This window comes from Canis aureus, chromosome 38 (assembly GCF_053574225.1).
Source record: "Canis aureus isolate CA01 chromosome 38, VMU_Caureus_v.1.0, whole genome shotgun sequence".
NCBI lineage: Eukaryota > Metazoa > Chordata > Mammalia > Carnivora > Canidae > Canis > Canis aureus.
The window spans coordinates 6,779,226-6,797,835 of NC_135648.1; the positions used below are offsets into that span (position 1 = coordinate 6,779,226).

The following is an 18,610-nucleotide window of genomic DNA, read 5'->3' on the forward strand; positions in this document are numbered from 1 at the left end:
AGGTCGTGATCCTGGGGTCCTGGGATCAAGTCCCTACAGGGAGCCTACTTCTCCCTCTGCCTATGTCTCTGCCTCTTTCTGTGTCTCTCATGAATAAATAAATAAAATCTTCTAAAAAAATCAGAAAAAAGAGAGAGGTGCCTGGGTGACTTAGTCGATTTAGCATCCAACTCTTGATTTCAGCTTTGGTCATGATCTCAGGTTTATAAGATTGAGCCCTGTGTCAGGCTCTGCACTCAATGCAAACCCTGCTTGGGATTCTGGCTGCCTTTCTCCCTGCCCCTCCCCACTCTTGAGGATGCACACACACTTTCTCTCTCTAAAATAAATAAATTAAATCTTTTCTAAAACTCAGGATAAAAGAACTCTTAGGTCAAAGAAAATATTTTAATATACAGTATTAATATATTAATCTTTATACCAACACATAGAATATAATTTAAGATGATTTTTTTTATGGAGGAAGTGCCCATGATGACAAGTGTGCCTAGTTGGGTTAGTTTGTAATTTAGAAGTGCTCTTAAATAAACCTTTAGGGACACAGAAACTAAAGGGTTACATTTCTTTTGTCCTAAGCTAAAGCTAGCAAGGCCCAAGGCCAACTTTGCAGGCCACCAGCCTCTGGGCTGGGGACACCTGTCACTTGCGAGGAACATCTTGCACCTGCGGGTTTCAGAAGGTTTCCCCTCTGGCTCTAAGCATGGGTTCCTGGCCTTCAGCAACCACACTCTGAGGCTTTTGGAAGCCAGCAACATTCTGCCGGCAGGAGCCATTAGAAACTCTGATTCGTCTATGTTGGAGAAACCAGGGTTATGAGTAAACTGACCACCATTCAAAGCAAAAATCAAGTTACAAATTCCAATATAGGATTTTCTTCCTCATTTGCATGAATTTAAATTTTAAAATGTATGTAATTTAAGCCCTAAAAGACAATCTTATAATTTAATAATGACCTTTAAGATGATAATAAAATCATGTGAGAAGTAGACCAAACCGGCAAGTAGAGCCTACTTATTAATCCAGTATTTGAATATCAGACACCGAGGCACGTACTAGGCATTGGTCTCCTTACTTCTATGAGCAGCGCCTGTTGGCATATGGAGAGTCTGCTTTCTTCCTCTAGCTTTTCTTGAAAAGTGCATTAACCTGATGTACTACTAGTGACTCCCATTTTGGGGCTCCTGCTGGGTGTCATACCCATTCCATAAATTATATCTAAATAATACAAAAATGCTGCAAAGTATCACTAACATTTTTATTTTAAAGACCAGAAAAGGGGCGCTTGGCTGGCTCAGTTGGTGGAACATGTGACCCTTCATCTCAGGGTTGTGAGTTTGAGCCCCACACTGGGCAGAGATTACTTAAAAATAAGATTTAAAAAAATTATAAAAAATTTTAAGATTTCTTTGTTTATTATTTATTTATTTATTTGAGATTGAGAAAGAGAGGGAGAGAGTACAAGCAGGGAGAGAGGCAGAGGGAGAAAATCTCAAGCAGACTCCCTGTTGAACAGAGTCCAACATGGGGCTCCATCTCATGACCTCAAGGTCATGCCTTGAGCTGAAATCCAGAGGCAGCTGCTCAACTGACTAGGCCACCAGGCACCCCACTTAAAAATAAAATCTTAAAAAAATAAAGACCAGAGAAGAACTGGGTAACTTGTCAACAACACAGGGCCAGAAGTGCTGTAGAAAATTTTGACTCCGCTCTGTGTGACTTGAGCCTTGGGTTCCAGATGGTTCCTAATGGCTGCAGGCCACTGCCACATTCAGAATTCAAGATGGAAATGAGCTTTGTAACTAAAGACAGCGCAGGAGCCCCAAGGGTGGCTCCAGAATTGGCCTCTAACTGAGGAGACCTCTCAAGGCACTCTCCGGGACAAATAGCTGCCTCGGACCCTCTTGGACTTTCCTCCTAGGTCAGGTACCTGCCAGCCTCCAGAGGCTGGGTCACACCACTAGCTTGTCATCAGCGTCCTTCCCAGGCCTCTCCTTTTAGCTTCTGGATTCAGCTCACACCCCCACCCCTTGCCAGACAGTCTTCCACAGAGACCCCAGCCCAGCCCGGCTTTTTTCTCCACCATATCTCTGCTTTGCCTCCAGAAGTGGGGAGTCTTACAGTTTGTATTATGCAGAAAGAAAGCTCAAAAGCACATCATTGCAGGTTTCAGTTATCAGAAATCCAAAGCAACAGTGAAGGTAAGTAGAGACTGTGCTTGACCATCATTTTCCCCATTCTTGACACCCTGACCTGAAATTAACTTGCCCCCCTCTGGACAGTAGGTACTAGCCGACACCCAGCACGCTGACAAACAAGCCACTGCTCTGAGCTCTTAGTTTCCCCTTTCTCTCTGGGTTTCAAGGGAACTCAAGCTCTTTTGAAAACTATGTTGCAGCCTGGATAAGGAAGGTCATGCTTTTGGAACGGTCCCCTCGGCCCCAGACTTCTAGAGACCCTTCCAGCAGAGCTCTGAAGGCTCAGAAACCTGTCAGCCTTTGAAGGTGGATGTGTGAAGTCAATTAAGAATCAAGTGCAAATTCATATCTTCCCGGGTTCTTTTTATGTGTGTTCTTTATATCTTGCCAATAAGACTGTAAATTCTTGGTGGGCAGGGATGAGCTTCTCATTTATTTTGTGCCAGAGGCCTCCTCTCTTTCACTTGCCTGTGCTCAATATGTGTTTAGTAAGTATTCTATGCAGGAAGAAGGAAGATTGAACTTCTTTTACATTTTCTGCAACACCAGCTCAGGGGTATACCTTCTCCTGGCCCTGAGGAACAGGCAAACAAAACACAGTTTATATGGGAAAACTTATTCCTAGCCAACCAAGTTGTTCTGACCCAGAGATTAGGATCCTAGAATCTGATGGAGACCTTGCCGCATTCCCTCCCGCCCACTTGAACTGTTCTCTCCCTGTACCTGCAAGTCTCTCTGCTCTGTGGAAATCATGTTCCCTTTATCGGAGCTGATGGCAGCCTCTGAAAGAAAAGGATAAAAAAGGTTAACAGTCACGGGTTTAAATTCCATCAAAAAGAAGAAGAAGAAAAAAAAAAAAGCACTGGCTGCTAATAACGTGAGAAAAAAAAAGCAGAGGGATGTTTCCCCCCATTCCCAACCAGGCTGTCTGTTCTCCTGCACACTAAGCTTGCTCCTTCTCATCATGAGTGAGGTTATTAAGATTGACTCATCTCCTGTTTGGGCCTGCGTGGAGATTCTGCAACCTTGCACTAATTTGTGTTCCATCGAGCCCCAAATAAGTTTAGGGCACATGGCAAATTGGATTTCAGGAGACAATGCATCTTGGAACAGGGAAAACTCAAATAAATGATGTTTACTGCCCTGGAGAAAGGACGTTGCCTTAGTCCTTGTATTCGGACCTGCTTACTTCCATCTGTTTCAGGGTGGTTGAGCTCAGTGGGAGGGGTGAGAAATGGGAGGCATCCCCTTCTCCTGCGAGGGTGGGGCAGGCTGCTAAGCAGTCTCTCAAGAAAACCTATCTGCCGCACATCCTCAGACCTCCCCATTCTCCATATCCTCTCCTCAGCTGCTCAATGGTGTGTCCTTATTTCCATAGATCCTTGGTATTAACCGGGTCGGTAATACCCTACTGGCCTCAGAACTGATGGGGCTTAAGTTAAATACCCGCAGAGCTGACCAACTGGCATATCCCAAAGCTACACTGGGCTGATTTTTAAATCCTCAAGAATCAGGGCAGTGGCTGTTGATCTGCAGCAGTGGGGGCAAGACGGCTGGGGCGAGGAGGTGTGGTGGGAAGTAAGTTGGGCATCACGCTTAGAACTCAAATCCCTTTGCCAGCACTCAGATCAGTTTCCTTCTTCTTAACACTTTGGCATCTATCTATCTATCTATCTATCTATCTATCTATCTATCAAAAATTTTTTTAAAGTAGACTCCATGCCCAGCACAGAGCCCCCTGTGGAGCTTGAACCCACAACCCAGAGATTAACACCTGAACTAAGATCAAGAGTCCCAGGCCTAACCAACTGAGCCACCCAGGAGCCCCCTTGGGCATTTATTTTTAAGCAAATAATATATGAATGGCACAAAAGTAAAAATATTCAAAAAGGCTGATGGTAAAAGGTGAGATTGTCTCCCATTCTTGCAGCCCCTGCCTACTTTCCTTCTCCCGAGGTGATGGGTGTGACCCTTTCCCCGTGGGTCCTGCTGGTCATTATCTATGCATAGGCAAAAACATGTGTATATGCTTCTTATTCTCTAAAAGTGCAAAAGATCAGACTCTTTTACACTCTGATCTTCTTCATTTAACAGTATACAGTATCCTGGAGATTAGTTCATGTCAATCCACACAGAGCAGTCTCAGGGCTTTCTTTACTAGCCATACAGTACGATTTTTAAATTAATTAATTAACTAATTAATTATTATTTTTATTTTTATTTTTTTTAATTTTTATTTATTTATGATAGAGAGAAAGAAAGAGGCAGAGACACAGGCAGAGGGAGAAGCAGGCTCTGTGCACCAGGAGCCCGATGTGGGACTCGATCCCGGGTCTCCAGGATCGTGCCCTGGGCCAAAGGCAGGCGCCAAACCGCTGCGCCACCCAGGGATCCCTAATTATTATTTTTAGAGAAACAGAGACCATGAGTGGCCATGGAGGGTGGGGCATGGGGGTGAGGCGGTTGGGGGTGAGGGAAGGCAGAAAGAGAGAGGAGAGAGTCCCAAGCAGCCTCCCCGCTCAGTGACCTTGAGATCATGACTTGAGCCAAAATCAAGAGTCAGATGCTTAACCAACTGAGCCACTCAGCCGCCCCCATGAAGTCCTGAATTATAAAAATGCATCATAATTCCTTTAAAAGTCTGCATAAATAGATTCCGACAGGTTGCTTTTACAAACAATGCTTCCAGGAATAACTGTGTACGCATCACTCATGCAAGTGCTGGTACGTATGTGGGATAAAGTTCTAAAAGGAGAATTGCTGCATAAAAAGGTATATGCTTTATCATTTTGTTAGACTTTGCCCAAGTGGTTTCAATAGAGATTTTCACCAGAATTTACATTCTCACCAGCTCTGTACTGCTACTCTGCATTGTTGTACCTGCTACTCTACATTGTTGCCAATTTAATGTTTTCAAACATTCTGACCTTATATCATCTAGTTGTTAAAAAAGAAAAACATTATTGTTTCAATTTTCAATTCTTTTATGAATCAGGCCAAGCAATTCATTTTCTAAATTATTAATCTAAATTATTAATATTTATAGTATCTTCTTTTTTTTTAGATTTTATTTATTTATTCATGAGAGAAACACAGAGAGAGGCAGAGACACAGGCAGAGGGAGAGGCAGGCTCCATGCAGGGAGCCCAATGCAGGACTCGATCCCGGAAATCCAGGATCATGCCTTGGGCCAAAGGCAGGCGCTGAGCCACCACTGAGCCATCCAGGGATCCCCCTTAACCTTCGTTTTAAATTTTTAAAATTTTTAGATTTTTAAAAAGATCTTATTTAGTTGCTTGAGAGAAAGGTTGAGAAGGGGGAGGGGCCACTGAGCAGGAAGCCGCTGTGGGGCTCAGGGCTCAATCCCAGGACCCTGAGATCATGACCTGATCTAAAGGCAGATGCTTAACCACTTAAGCCACCCAGGTGCCCCCTTTCTATGCCTTCTTGATTTACTTTACTTTTATTATTTCATATTTATTTTTTTTATTTCATATTTATTAACATCACTTTTAAAGTACATTTCCTTGTTTCTCTATTAAACTATTATATAGGCCCAATTTTCTTCGTTTATTATGATAAATGTACATTTGCTGAGTACTACTCATAGATTCTGACAATGTTTTAATTATTGTTATTTTGCTGATGAAATGTGATTTCACTTTTCTTCTCTGAACTAAGAATTGTATAAGAGGAAGACTTTTTTTTTTTCCAATTTTGCTAATTGACTTCTAGTCCATTGCATTGTAATCAGAAAATATTGACTATACTCATCCACATTTTGGAATATTTGGAGACTTTCTTTGGGCTTAACAAATAGTTGACTTTTAAAAACATTTCTTGGGATCTTGAACAAAAATACAGTCTCAGTTTTCACCAAGTTGTACATATGTTAGAATTCTGTACTATATATGACTCATATAACTCTAAAAATTTACACACACACACACACACACACACACACACACAGAGATACACACACACACACTATTATTTTAGTCAGGGCTCTCCAGGGAAACAAAGAAAGAGAGACTTATTTTAAGGAATCAGCTCATGTGATTGTGGAGGTTTGGCAAGTCCCAAATCTGCAGGGCAGGGGGCAGGCTGGAGACCATACAAGAGTCCCAGCCTGGGTCCCAGGACTGCCTGCTGGCCGGATTCCTTTTTGGTCAGGGGAGGTCAGTTTTTGTCTATCGAGGCCTTCAGCTAATTGGATGAGACCCACCCACATTTTGGAGGTAATCTGCTTTCCTCAGAGTCAACTGATTTAAATGGTAATCTCATCCGAAAAATACCTTTACAGAAACATCCAGAATAATTTTTTTTTTTTTTATGATAGTCACGAGAAAGAGAGAGGCGCAGAGACACAGGCAGAGGGAGAAGCAGGCTCCATGCACCAGGAGCCCGATGTGGGACTCGATCCCGGGTCCCCAGGATCACGCCCTGGGCCAAAGGCAACGCCAAACCGCTGCACCACCCAGGGATCCCTATCCAGAATAATTTTTGACCACATATCGGGCACTGTGGCCCAGCCAGGTTGACACATAAAAGTAATCATCACAAATATATATATAGTATATATAACTGTGTGTATTAGAGTTTTATATATTTTATTCTAGTAGTCACTTTTATATCCACGTCTTCATATAATACACCAATCTTCTATGTCTATATGTAGTATCTTGATGATCTTCAATGAGCAAATTGCATTAGAGTACTTCCTCTTTCTTCTCTTTCCCTACCTCTTCCACATCATCCAATTTCCATTGACTATATAGCTTTTCTTTGTGTTTAACTTCCTATTTTTCAAATATTTATATGGCTATGGCTTGGTTTGGCAGCTTTAAATAACTTTTTATTTTTTTTAACCTAACTGCAAAAGACAAGGTAATCAATTCTTACATTATCTCATACCACGTGTCCTCCCTGAGCCTCATTCCTGGTTGTTTTGTGCCTGCGCTGTAAGGGTTTGGGACATTTCAGTCTGCTCTGTAACTCTGCTGTCCACATCTAGTTAGGACTCTGGCTTAAAGGTAAAGATTCATTGCTCATGATTGGCTTTTGGGCCAGTTTTTCCATTTGTTTCTGAATTTCTCATATGTTCCTCAAGAAGGACTCAAGGTAAGTATTTTCTGAGTGCTAGCAGGTTCAAGGTAAGCATTTTCTGAGTTCTAGCAGATTTTCCTTCTGGCTTTACAGTTGAACTTATTTTATCAGGGTATAAAATTCTCAGGTCACATTATTCCTCAAGGACTTCAAAAGTATTTATTGAGCACCTGTTTTGTTTGCTTGCTTTTCTATTGCTTAGACCGTTTACTGCTTAGTCTGCTCTCTACGCAACCAGTTTTATTCTGTTTCGTGATACAATCTTCTTGTCTAGCTGCCCAAAATATTCCTTATTTTTAAAGGCTTATAATTTTATCAGATTATCTCTGCTGTTGGTTATGGGACAGTCTGCCTTCTCAATAAGGGGAGTCAAATTTCTCTAATTATTATAAAGTTTTATTAATTATACCTTTAACTAGACCTGTGTTTGTTCCTTTATTTGGATTATATTCTTTTGGAGCACAAATTAGGTGGATCTGTCATATTTTTTCGTCTCCGGTCCTCTGTAAGTATTTCATGTACTCTGATTTCATTTTTAAAAATTTCCATTCCATTTTTGTTTGCTCTTTCTCTGTCCTGCTCCTCATGTCCTTGCTCTGTTTTCAACAGGGTTTTTCACATTTGTGATACTTTCAATTTGGTTTTCCTTTTGTGATAGTTCTTACTTTTTTTTTCTTTACCAAATCATATTTTATCCACTTCTATTTCTTGCCGTGTCTCCTCCAGACTTTTCCACCTCTGCTCTAAAGGCTTGTTTATAGAGAAGCAATCACTTGGTTATTATTTTCAGTCAGATTTTTCATATGTTCTAGTACAACAGCTTTCTTGTGCAAGTGTTTTCAACTGCTTTTGCCTTTCCTATTGCATTTGCCCCTTCTCCCCCTTGTAGTTCCTTACAGTCTTGTAATCACTTCTTTAAGTTAATAATCATCTTTGAATTAGTGGGGTCCTTTCTGGGCCAGCTGTTGGCAGATGATTCGTGGCCGAGAGGGCCAGAGCTCCCTCCAAGCCACAGGAATCTTGCCTCTGACAGCACTGTGTCAGCGTGACCGCTTTCTTCCAGCCAAACTAGGTTGGCACAGCAGGATCTTCCCAATTTAGAGACTCTCTCTTTTCTCCTGCCATCCTGGTATACTACTTCTTGCAAATATGGCATGCCTGTGTGATTCCTCATTTAGCTCCACCTTTCCAACTTCTCAAGCCTTTGTACCAAAAAGAATTTATGGAAAATCCTACTGCCACACTGTGGTTTGCCCCTAATTCTGGACCCATGTTTTCAGAGCTCTTTTCTGCTGGCATTACCAAAATTCTGAAGCCATGGGCATCTTCCCTCAGGCCTTCATACACCCTTGTGAGAACTTTCCTGTAATTTGGGAACTTTCCTCTATCTTGTGATTTGGGTTATATCTCCTAATTTCATCCAAGAGGCAGAAACTCTCTTGTTTGCTTTTTCAAGGTTTCTTATGAAGAGGGGATCTCTTCAAGCCAGAAATGATCTTCAAAGCAGACTTATGTGTTTGGCCTCCAGAAGGGATGGGTCCTAGCCAGGCTCTGGGATGATCCCAATTATCTTTGCCTCTGGTATTCGCACTTTGTGCAATTCCCTTTTTGATCAGGGTATGACCTATGACTTGCTTTCACAAAAATAATATGGCAGAGATGATAGGATGTTATTTCCAAGATTATGTTACATAATATTATAAACTATCATGCTAGGAGACCCTTGCTGTGCTTGATGAAGCAAGAGACCATGCATTAGAGGCCCATGAGGCAAGGAACTGAGAACAGATTCTAGCCAAAAAGCATCTAGGAACTGAGAGTAGCCTTGGGTCAATAGCTGGCAAGAAACTGAAGCCCTCAGTCCTATAACCCAGAAGGACCTGAATCCTGCCAGCAACCACGTGAACTTGAAAATGGCTCTTTCCTCAAAAGACATGAAAGGACATTTCTCCAAAGAAGACATACAAATGACCAACAGACACATGAAAAAATGCTCAACATCACTTGGCATCAGGGAAATACAAATCAAAACCACAGTGAGATACCACCTCACACCAATCAGAAAGGCTAAAATTACCAAGTCAGGAAATGAGAAATGTTGGCTAGAATACAGAGAAAAGGGAACTCTCATACACTGTTGGTGGGAATGCAAGCTGGTGCAGCTGCTCTGGAAGAGTATTTTCAACTTAAAAAATTTTAAAATAGAGCTACCCTATGACCAGCAATTGCACAACTAGGGATTTACCCCAAAGATACGAGTGTAGTGATCCGAAGGGGCACCTGCACCCCAATGTTTATAGTAGCAATATCCCCAATAGCCAAACTATGGAAAGATCCTAGAAGTCCACTGACAGATGAAGAATAAAAAAGATGTGGTGTACATATATACAATGGAACGTTATTCGGCTATCAAAAAAATGCTATCTTGCCATGTACAATGATGTGGATGGAACTAGAGGGTATTATGCTAGGTGAAATAAATCAATCAGAGAAAGACATTTATCATATGATCTTACTCATATGTGGAATTTAAGAAACAAAACACAATCATAGGGGAAGAGAGGGAAAAATAAAACAAGATGAAATCAGAGAGGGAGACAAACCATAAGAGACTCTTAATCACAGGAAAAAAGCTGAGAGTTGTCAGGGGGGTGGTGGGAGAGGGTAACTGGGTGATGGGCATTAAGGTGGGCATGTGATGTCATGAGCACTGGGTATCATATAAGAAATGATGAATCACTGACTTCTACCTCTGAAGCTAATAATACATTATATGTTAATTAATTGAATTTAATTTTTTTAAGTTAAATAAATGAATAAACCTTGGAGCTATAAAAAGAAAAAGAAAAATGACTCTTTCCTTAATCAGGCGTTGAGATGAGACCACAGTCCTGGCAGACATCTTCAGTACAACCTTGCTAAGAACCCAGTTGATCTGTATCCAGATTTCTGACCCACAGAAACTGAGACAAAAAACGTGTGTTGCTTTAGCTACTGAGTTTGTTGTGGTATTGTCACACATCAGTAGATAACTAATACAGCATGTCCAGTCTGTGTTAGAAACAGACCACGGCCAGCAGTTCTGTAGGCTCTAGAAGAGCACCACATGAGGCTCATGGTTTTGTGTTGAAGAACATTAATTTTGCAATCAAATAGATGTGTGTTCAGGTACCAGGCCCACCTTGAGTTATGAGGCTGTTAGGTCAATCAGGAGCTGTGTGGCCCAGGATGAGTTGCTTAATCTACTTGAGCTTTGGTTTTTTCAATTTTTAAATATGAGTGTTAACTGGACTCATATTCTATTGGTGAGCAGAAGGCTTAAAAGAGATTAATAAAATGGGGCGCCTGGGTGGCTCAGTCAGTTGTGCGTCTGCCTTCTGCTCAGGTCACAATCTCGGGGTCCTGGCATCGAGCCCCATGTTGAGTCCTGCATCGGCGGGATGTCTGCTTGTCCCTCAGTCCCTGACTCTGCTAGTGCTCTCTCTATCTCTATCTCAAATAGATAAATAAAATCTTTTTAAAAAGAGAGATTAATACAATAAAATGCTTTCCATTATTCCGGGCACAAAAGAAGTGCTCAGTGAGTATCTATCAGTCTTGCTGTCCCAGAAGCGCTATGAAGTACTGGTTCCTGGTGGCCACACAACCACCACCAGATTCCAGGGTTTGATTTTTTTTTCCCTCCAGGAAAGGCTATGATAGCAGAAGGAGCACTGGAGTGGGAGTCAGAATTTCTGGATTTCAATCCTTTCTGTGCCGCTGCTAAGCTGGGTGACGCTGGGAAGTCATTTCATCTCCTTGAGCCTAGTTCCTCATCTGAAATTCATCGTGTTTGTCCCTGCTTATGTCTTGAGGGTCCAAGGTGTATGTCAAATGCTTGTGAGCAGTAATAGGGTACACAAATATGAGCACTGGCACTGTTAATAAAACCATTTGATAAAATGGTAATTAAAATCTTGGAGAGGCCCTTTACCATGACGACTCACGGTATCTCTATGGCCACGCCAGGATGGGAGCTAAACCCGAGCACCCAGGAGGTAGCCCAGGTGTGGCACAGTGGTTGAAAGTGTGAGCTCCAGAGCAGGACTGCCTGCCTGGGTTAAAATCCTCCTCTGCCACAGATTGTTGAAGCCCAGGAAACTACTTACCTCTCTCTGCTTCCACCTCTGCAGCTATAAAATGAGTATGAGAGTTACCCTTTGCTTCACAGGGTTGGTTTTTTTTTTTTTAGATTTTATTTTATTCATGAGAGACACAGAGAGAGAATGGCAGCGACACAGGGAGAGGGAGAAGGATGCTCCCTGTGGGGAGCCTGAGGTGGAACTCAATCCCAGGACCCCGGGGTCAGGACCTGAGCTACCCAAGGGCCCTTCAACCTCTGAGCTCAACCTCTGAGCCACCCAGGGGCCCTTCAACCTCTGAGCCACCCAGAGGCCCTTCACAGGGTTGTTCTGAGCATCAAATGTGCTGATGCATTTGAGCACTCTGAATCCTAAATCTTAGAAAAACTCCTTCATATGACATGCTCAGTGACTATCAGCCGCCATCATTATTCTTGAAGACTCCTTTATCATTTCCTTCATTTCTACGCTTTGGGTGGGGGAATGAAGTTCTGGTTTTGTTCCCATTCAGCCACCTGGCACTTCCTGTTTGTCTCCTTGCAAGGATTTCACAACAACTGATGAAGGGAGGACAGATTTGGACCAAATCAAAGATAATAAAGGACATCAAAAACTACTTACATTCAATTTGTGACTTCATCTGCTCTCTTGAAGTAAAAGATGACTAATAAAGGATTTAAAATTGGGAGGGGGGAAAGAAGTTACAAAGTTAAACGTGCTCTGCAGCTAGAAAAAAATAGAAATTCATTGTCTTTGGATAAAATGGCATAAATTTCCCCAAATATTTCGATTACATGAATTCACTCCCTTTATTGGAAGTGGCTGGGTAACGAGATAGCTAACTTCATTGAAAACAGATTCCCTTTAGAAGATAATTTCCTCATTATCCTCAGAGGCTCTAGAATCTGCTGTTAGATTCAGAATTCAATTTTGAGTGACTTAAGGGAATAAAACCCTCATAACTTTTCTTTCTAAATTACAGAAGATCAAAGACTGAACATGCCCTTTAAACAAACTTATTATTATAGCATCTCACACTATCTCACACACTTAGAAACTAATAATTTTTCAATAAATTTAACTTATTACATTAATTTTTAGAAGATTTTTCTGAAATCTTTCAGGAATGACAGTTTTATCTCTCGGTTTTCACGTAATTATGGTCAAGTTGGTTGACAAGTAGAAAAAAGTTGCAGACCATGAGTGCGACGGGGCACCTACTGGGGTAACTCACTGAATCCCTCAGTAGCCCCGGAAGCGAGGGGTGAATTTCCTTATTTATATGTGACTCTGATAGGTAATCCAGCATCCTGGTGCTAGAGGCATCTAAACTCAGCTCTATCCAAATTCTAAGCCTTCGTTCTTTCTACCATAGATGCCACCCATCGACCATGAAGCAACGTCCAGTGACACCCCACCCCACCTGACAGCACAGAGGAAAAGCCCAAGTCTAGAGGAGATGAAGGGGCTAGTCCGGGCTCCACCGTGACCTGGCTGCTGGCACTGGGATCGCTAAGCAGCCGGCAGATCTGGGTCGTCCTTCCTTCCCCGCGCCCTAGTGATGTGAGTTTGGACCATCTATTTAAATCTCCTTGCGCTTCAGTTTCCATACTTGTCAAATGAGAACAAACTTACATCATCAGGATGTTCTGAGGGTTAAATGAGCATATTATGTCAAATACTTAGCACTAGCATCTGGCATATGCGATGTGATCAATTATAGGTAACTGTTCTCAGGGACCCTAGTAATAATAATAATAGCCCCGTGAGTTCTGATAAAGGACTTGTTCATATTTGTCATCACTCTAATTATATAAATATACCAACAATGACTGGTGCGCTGTATCCTACCTATGTGTTTCCGTGTGGCTTAATTTAAACAGATGAGCCTTGCTTTAGGCTGCCGTTAACGTGCAGGTGGAATGTACGTACATATATCTGCCAAGGACTGTGCCCTCCTATAGATACGAACTGATGCTATTATTTCCTGGCACTGACCACTAATTTCCTGGGGCCTCCTGAGAAATTTGGAGTTGCGCTTTTGCTCTCTGCACCTCCTGGGACCCCACCCTGCTGTTGCCCCTGATGAGTCAGCCCAGGCAGGTCCAAGTTCATTACTGATTTCCTGGGCTCTCTGGGACTCAGGGCCCTGTTAATCTGCCTGCCTCCCAGCTGCCCAAGCCCGGCCCCCTTTCTGGCAGCCACTGCCCCCTACAGCTCTCTGATCCTATCCCAGTAGCTCTTAATTGTCTTAGGGCTACCTGTCTTTCTTTTTCTCTGTGAGTGAAGCTTAGCGTGTGAATCACTTTGTACGAATTGTTTATTTTGCACACCTCCCATTTTTCAGTAGCTTACCTCTGCACACTTCTTTCCTTCTATGCTGGGGCAAGTGTACCAAAAAACCCTATTGTTCTCCTAATCCCTCCTGGCCATGGTGCCTCCCCCTCCCCATCCTTATCTTCCTTTGTAAGCTTTTACTGACACAGCAGATTCTTACCTTGCTCCCTTTCGATTTTCCTAAGTACAAATGGTTGCTTAACCCCTTGCTAGCAGATGCTTTATTTGCAAAGCCATGCAGGTTTTTTCCTATTTTTCTCAAGCTCCTGCTTCCATTCATCTGACATTAGTTTTAAAAGAACCCTCGTGTTCATACCCAAGTGTGACTTTAAAGGACAGAGACGGGAACATAGGGAGCCTACACGATGGGTGCTTCTCTTTGCATTTGATGCTGAATATCTACATCTACCCTATAACGAGATCATCTGCATTTATTCTAGAACTGTATCATCCACAACTATTCTATGTCATGTCCATCTATCCTTTATATCATCTCCACCTATTCTGTATCCTCACTGGGTTGCCATATTGCTCGTGAACCTTCCAGAATTTCAAAATATGGTAGTGACGAGGAACTCACTGCCCTGCAGCGCCCCCTCCATCTCTGCCAGGACAGCCCCAACTGCTCTTCTATGCACATTTCCATTTCAGGCCTTACCCTGCCCTGAAATCTTCCCTGGTGGTATCTGAGAATCACAAGTACTTAGTATCTGACTCTCAAATTTGGGTATCGGGTTATCGGGTGGATTGTTTTGCATCCTCCTGTGTACTCTCTTCTACTGTGTCCTTAATTGTTTTGTAAGTGCAGCTTTGCGCTCCTGACTCATGCTTTAAATTACTTACAGGTAGACAATGGTTAGGCATCCTTCATGCTTCCATCTTAATCTACTAGACTCTTTCATGGGCATCAGAATGCCTCCAGGAACCTGCCTTCAAAAGATCCCTGGGTCTTTTGCCAGCCCAGCTGAATGAGAAATTCCAGGCATGGGGACATGAAATCTGTGGTTTAAATGAACTCTTAGGAGCTTATGAAGTCACTCTAAGTTTGCTAACACTAGGTTTGGAGAAACCTCTAAAACAGCTTTAAAATTTCCCTTCTTGGGTGCCTGGGTGGCTCAGTGGTTGACTGTCTGCTTTCGGCTCAGGGCATGATCCTGGGGTCCTGGATGGAGTCCTGCATCTGCTCTCTGCATGGAGCCTGCTTCTCCCTCTGCCTGTGTCTCTGCCTCTGTGTGTGTGTGTGTGTCTCTCATGAATAAATAAATAAAATCTTTAAAAAAAAAAAAGATTTCTCTTCTTTTCCATTCCCACAGTCCTCTTGCTAAGCAAGGTTCCTATCACCCAGAGCACACATGTGCACACACACACGTGTGTGCACATGCACACCTCTTTTTTTAATTTAGTATTTGAACAGCAAACAAATATTAATGAATACTTAGTATGTGCCAGACACCGTGGTAGATGTAGAGAGGAACAGATCATGACCCCTGTCCTTGAGTTGACAATACAGAGAGGATGGCACACACAGGCATCCCACACTTAATGAGAGGTCAAGGCTATGAGCCAAAATGAGGCTGAAAAGCTAGCCTGCCTCGAGTTTGTGCCTAGAACACCGGTGTTAGAGTTTAACTGCGATTTGTCCATCCTGTCCCAGGAAGGGCAGGTGTGAGGTTAATTTGTGTTCCATTTCAGAGAGGGGGAGATGCATCCAAGCAAGCAAACAAATAAACAAAGGAAGAACATCCATGCTTGGTTATTTTCCATTGGACCAGCGTTGCCTCCATGACCCAAGCCCGTGAACATCCCCCCTCCATCCCAGAGTACACACAAGCAGGATTCGTGTGCAGCAGGCATGGGTAAGTGTCAGGAGTGGCTGAGGCCTCTCAGCAGGTGCCTGGCCAAAAAAGAACTGTCCTCACATGTACTCGGGACCCAGGCTTGGGATGGGTTGTCAAAACATATGTCTCAGGAATAAATTCCTGGGGCAGTGACAGTCTGATTCATGACAGCCCCTTGATACATGGAGGTTGACGATTTGTACTGACCTCTTCAGCATTCTCGTTTCTCGAAACAGAGCCTGTCATTTCAGAACATCTAACACTTGAAAACAGCTTATTGTGGTGGTGCCATGGCAACACAAAAAGGCTTTCCCCCGTTTGTACCAAACAAGAGCTAGAGGTGTTTGACGAGCACACAGAAACAGCCTGTGGTTCAGGACAGAGGACATTTAAATAAATTGGCAGGACTCATTTCTGCCCTTGCAAATTGACAGACTTGATTTCTAGCCTCCGTCTCTTGTGCTGTGAGCCTTGAAACGTAGCGGGAGCATGAATTCGGGGCAGCTGGCTTTTCTTCCCCCATTTGTCCCCATTTGTCCGTCACGTGAACATTCTTTTCTGGTGATGTGGGGAATATTTATGCTAATGCCTTGGCTGTGGGTAATATTTTGATCGGACAACTGCTCCTTAATCTCTCACTTTCCTAAGTCATACTCATCACTTCTGCAGGCAGCAGACTCCTTTGTAATAAGGGAGATTTAGATTAGATCAGCATTTTCCAAACCTGGTTGTACATTAGAGGAGGCTGGGAGGCATGTTAAAAATGCAGATTCCAGAGACCTATCCAGACCTACTAATTCAAATTCCCCTGATGGAGGGGCCCAGCAAACTGGCTTTTTTAAGCTGTGGCTTGGTGATTTTTCTTTTTCTTTTTTTTTTTTTTAAGATTTTATTTATTTATTCACTAGAGACACAGAGAGAGAGGCAGAGACATAGGCAGAGGGAGAAGGCAGGCTCCCTGCAAGGAGTCCAATGTGGGGACTCGATCCCAGGATCACAACTTGAGTGGAAGGCAGATGCTCAACCAATAAGCCACCCAGGTGGCCCCTGGTAATTTCAGTCTAGGCAGGCCTGTCCCTGCCACTGAGAACCCCCAGCTCAGACACTGCCCAAGGCCCTTCTTGCTTTGCTGTGTGTGGATTCAGGATCTCCTGACCCTCTCCCTGCTCCTAACTGAGCCCCTCCATCACCACCACCACCACCACCACCACCACTACACACAAAGAACCTGCCAGTCTCTTTGGTAACTCCTTTGGGCACTAGAAGGTCTAAGGGTTTTGTAGGTTCAGCAAATGAGCCTTTTGCTCCAGGGTATGCAGGTGGCTCATGAGCACTGCTGTCGGATGGCTGAGGAATGGTGGTTCCTTCCAGAATAATAGGCTGCCTTGGTATCGCACTTAAAGCTCATTTTCAGGCACTTGTGCACACTTTAATACAGGACTGGAATCCTGAGCCATTTCTGTCCGTCCAGCTGTGTGAGTTAGAATTGCAGAGGAGACAAACATGAGAATGAGGTTGACCTGGGGATATCTGGGGCAACAAAATCAGACAAGAGCTGGGAAGCAACCTCTGTCTATAAATCCTGCAGGCCAGTGTCTCATGCTGAGTAAAGCAATCTCCTAGTCATCCAGGAGAGTAAGATTTATGCCAGGTGAGAAAGGACAGTCAGCTGATTTCCTATCTGCGGACGGATGAGCAGGGTAGGGAGGCGGGAGAGCGCAGTAGCTCAGGCCAGGGCCCCCGAGGCAGACAGGCCTGCCGTCCAATCCTGTATCCCTCATTCACCAGACCCGCTGGCTTAGAAAATTCTCTAGGGACTGATTTTTCCATCATAAAATATGGATAGTAACAGTCCTGTAGCATAAGGTTATTGTAGAGGTTAAATGTAAAAATCTGGGGCACCCTGGTGGCTCAGTTGAGCGTCTGCCTTCGGCATAGGTCATGAGCCCAAGGTCCTGGGATTGAGCCCCGGGTCCGGCTCCCTGCTTAGTGGGGTGTCTGTTTCTCCCTCTACCTCTCCCCCACACTTGGGTGTGCTCTCTCTCCTTCTCTCATTCTAATAAATAAATCTTTTTTTTTAATGTAAAAATCTGTTAAAAGCCCTCTAGCATCAATCAGGGCCTAACTTAGAGTAGCCCTTATTGTTTCTTATTGTTCAGAAAATGCAATGATAGTTAATGTGATTCCTACATAAATAAAAACTATAATGTAGACAGTTTTACTATCTCTCACTGCTCCCCTTACAGTGCTCCTCTGAGCGACCACATCACAGGTGACTATCCCTTTTAGGCCTTCCACCTTGCGGCTAGAACTGGAGCAACCCACTCTGCCTACCCCTCCTTTTCAGTCGTCATGCAGCCCACACCCTTCACTCAGGTTACCCCACTGCTGATTTGGCTCTCCCTGTGTGTGGGAACCCACTCATCTCCCAAGTACCACCCCCTCCCCGCACCTTGATAGCACTTAGGTATTTGCCGAGGCTCCACTGGAAATCATCTCTTAGGGAGCCAGTTCTTGCTCACCTTCTGCCAAAGCGAGCTTTCTTTTAATTGATTTCAACCAGGTTTCACTTTCTAAGTGTGGCCTCGGCTAGTATTGTTAGCTTATAGGATTGCCATGACAACGGAATGAAATGATGTTCAAACGCACTTAGCACAGTTCCTGGCATGTGGCGGCACTCAAAACACGTTACTGATTTTCATTATTGGACCCTGGGAGCCGGGGACAAGGTCTTGGTCGCTGGTCGTCCCTCAAGGGCTGCCATTCTTTGCAAACCGGCCTCGGCTGTCAGCCCTTCTCTTTGATGGAAGCACTTTGTCTTCTTTGAACTTGCCGCCCTGCAAAATTCTGTGGCCTTTGCCTGCCCTTCTACCCCCTTCCCAAAAACTTCATTTTTTTTTCATTTTTAATGATATGCTTAAAAATTGTACATATTTTTATACAATTCGAAGATACAAAAAAATGTAAAACTAAAAACTAATCTCTCCCACTTTACAGTTTAATACGTAAACTT

The 18,610-nt window shown here is 43.3% G+C and overlaps 1 long non-coding RNA gene across 1 annotated transcript; it reads right to left on the reverse strand.

Moving 5' to 3' along the window:
* Window positions 1–1,451: 1,451 nt before the first annotated feature.
* Window positions 1,452–18,207, reverse strand: LOC144307211 (uncharacterized). Its single transcript, XR_013374145.1, has 4 exons — window positions 18,120–18,207; window positions 12,044–12,086; window positions 2,919–2,977; window positions 1,452–2,769 (listed from the first exon to the last, which is right to left on the reverse strand). It is a non-coding gene; the product is annotated as an uncharacterized LOC144307211 (long non-coding RNA).
* Window positions 18,208–18,610: the final 403 nt, after the last annotated feature.